This window comes from Hoplias malabaricus, chromosome 16, assembly GCF_029633855.1.
Source record: "Hoplias malabaricus isolate fHopMal1 chromosome 16, fHopMal1.hap1, whole genome shotgun sequence".
In the NCBI taxonomy this organism is placed as follows: domain Eukaryota; kingdom Metazoa; phylum Chordata; class Actinopteri; order Characiformes; family Erythrinidae; genus Hoplias; species Hoplias malabaricus.
Window position 1 is genome coordinate 36277010 of NC_089815.1, and position 2500 is coordinate 36279509.

At 66.0% G+C, this 2500-nt stretch overlaps 1 pseudogene; it reads right to left on the bottom strand.

Moving 5' to 3' along the window:
- Positions 1-2500, bottom strand: part of LOC136672457 (28S ribosomal RNA) — a 10796-nt pseudogene that overhangs the window by 3726 nt on the left and 4570 nt on the right.

Below are 2500 nucleotides of genomic sequence, written 5' to 3' on the forward strand. Positions count from 1 at the left end.
GAGACCCAGAGACCCAGAGCCCCAGGGACCCAGAGTCCCAGAGCCCCAGAGTCCCAGGGACCCAGAGACCCAGAGCCCCAGAGTCCCAGAGTCCCAGAGTCCCAGAGTCCCAGAGTCCCAGAGTCCCAGAGTCCCAGAGTCCCAGAGCCCCAGAGCCCCAGAGCCCCAGAGCCCCAGGGACCCAGAGCCCCAGAGTCCCAGAGCCCCAGAGCCCCAGAGCCCCAGGGACCCAGAGACCCAGAGACCCAGAGACCCAGAGCCCCAGAGTCCCAGAGCCCCAGGGACCCAGAGCCCCAGAGCCCCAGAGCCCCAGAGCCCCAGAGCCCCAGTGCCCCAGAGTCCCAGAGCCCCAGAGCCCCAGAGTCCCAGGGACCCAGAGTCCCAGAGCCCCAGGGACCCAGAGACCCAGAGCCCCAGAGCCCCAGGGACCCAGAGCCCCAGAGACCCAGAGCCCCAGAGCCCCAGGGAACCAGAGCCCCAGAGTCCCAGGGACCCAGAGACCCAGAGACCCAGAGCCCCAGGGACCCAGAGCCCCAGAGTCCCAGGGACCCAGAGCCCCAGAGCCCCAGGGACCCAGGGACCCAGAGCCCCAGAGCCCCAGAGTCCCAGAGGCCCAGAGTCCCAGGGACCCAGAGACCCAGAGCCCCAGAGCCCCAGAGTCCCAGGGACCCAGAGCCCCAGAGCCCCAGGGACCCAGAGCCCCAGAGCCCCAGGGACCCAGGGACCCAGAGACCCAGAGTCCCAGGGACCCAGAGCCCCAGAGCCCCAGGGACCCAGGGACCCAGAGCCCCAGAGCCCCAGAGCCCCAGAGTCCCAGGGCCCCAGAGCCCCAGGGACCCAGAGCCCCAGAGCCCCAGAGTCCCAGGGACCCAGAGCCCCAGAGCCCCAGGGACCCAGGGACCCAGAGCCCCAGAGCCCCAGGGACCCAGGGACCCAGAGTCCCAGGGACCCAGAGACCCAGAGCCCCAGAGACCCAGAGACCCAGAGCCCCAGAGTCCCAGAGCCCCAGGGACCCAGAGCCCCAGAGTCCCAGGGACCCAGAGACCCAGAGACCCAGAGCCCCAGAGTCCCAGAGCCCCAGGGACCCAGAGCCCCAGAGTCCCAGGGACCCAGAGACCCAGAGCCCCAGGGACCCAGAGCCCCAGAGCCCCAGAGTCCCAGGGACCCAGAGACCCAGAGTCCCAGAGCCCCAGAGTCCCAGAGCCCCAGAGTCCCAGGGCCCCAGGGACCCAGAGCCCCAGAGCCCCAGAGTCCCAGAGCCCCAGAGCCCCAGAGCCCCAGGGACCCAGAGCCCCAGGGACCCAGAGCCCCAGAGTCCCAGGGACCCAGAGACCCAGAGTCCCAGGGACCCAGAGACCCAGAGCCCCAGGGACCCAGAGCCCCAGAGCCCCAGAGTCCCAGAGACCCAGAGACCCAGAGACCCAGAGCCCCAGAGCCCCAGGGACCCAGGGACCCAGAGTCCCAGGGACCCAGAGTCCCAGGGACCCAGAGACCCAGGGACCCAGAGTCCCAGAGTCCCAGAGTCCCAGGGACCCAGGGACCCAGAGCCCCAGGGACCCAGAGACCCAGAGACCCAGAGCCCCAGGGACCCAGAGCCCCAGAGCCCCAGAGTCCCAGAGTCCCAGGGACCCAGGGACCCAGGGACCCAGAGCCCCAGAGCCCCAGGGACCCAGAGACCCAGAGTCCCAGGGACCCAGAGACCCAGAGACCCAGAGACCCAGAGCCCCAGGGACCCAGGGACCCAGGGACCCAGAGACCCAGAGCCCCAGGGACCCAGGGACCCAGGGACCCAGAGACCCAGAGACCCAGAGCCCCAGGGACCCGGCGCACCGGTCGAACCTATCTGGCCCACACTTAAGCCCCCGCCCTCGGACTAAACCAATCAGCCTGCACCGTCAAAAAAGATGCCCACTGGTAGACCTGGAACCTTAAAATATATTGGAAGTGGGATGGTTGCCCAATTGCTGTATAATATATTGCAAGTTCATCCTGCCCACTGGTGGACCTGGGAGCCAAAACGGCGCGCAATATATTGGAAGTGGGACGGTTGCGCAATCGCTGTACAATATATTGGAAGTGGGATGGTTGCCCAATTGCTGTATAATATATTGCAAGTTCATCCTGCCCACTGGTGGACCTGGGAGACAAAACGCCGCACAATATATTGAAAGTGGGATGGTTGCCCAATTGCTGTACAATACATGGGAAGTGGGATGGTTGTCCAGTTCATTACACCCTCATCCTGGGCCTCTGATTAGGCTTGCCCCGGAGCTTACCACCGGTGCCTACCTCCAGGGGCTTATTCACCCCAACGCCCTGGTCCCCTAACCCGGCATGAATTTCACCAAGGGTCCCCTACCTCCGGGGCTCCCTATCAGCCAATACATTAAGAACACCTCATCCTGGGCCTCTGATAAGGCTTGCCCCGGAGTTTACCACCGGGGCCTACCTCCGGGGCCTAATTAAACCCAACGCCCTGGTTCCCTGAACGGGCCTTATT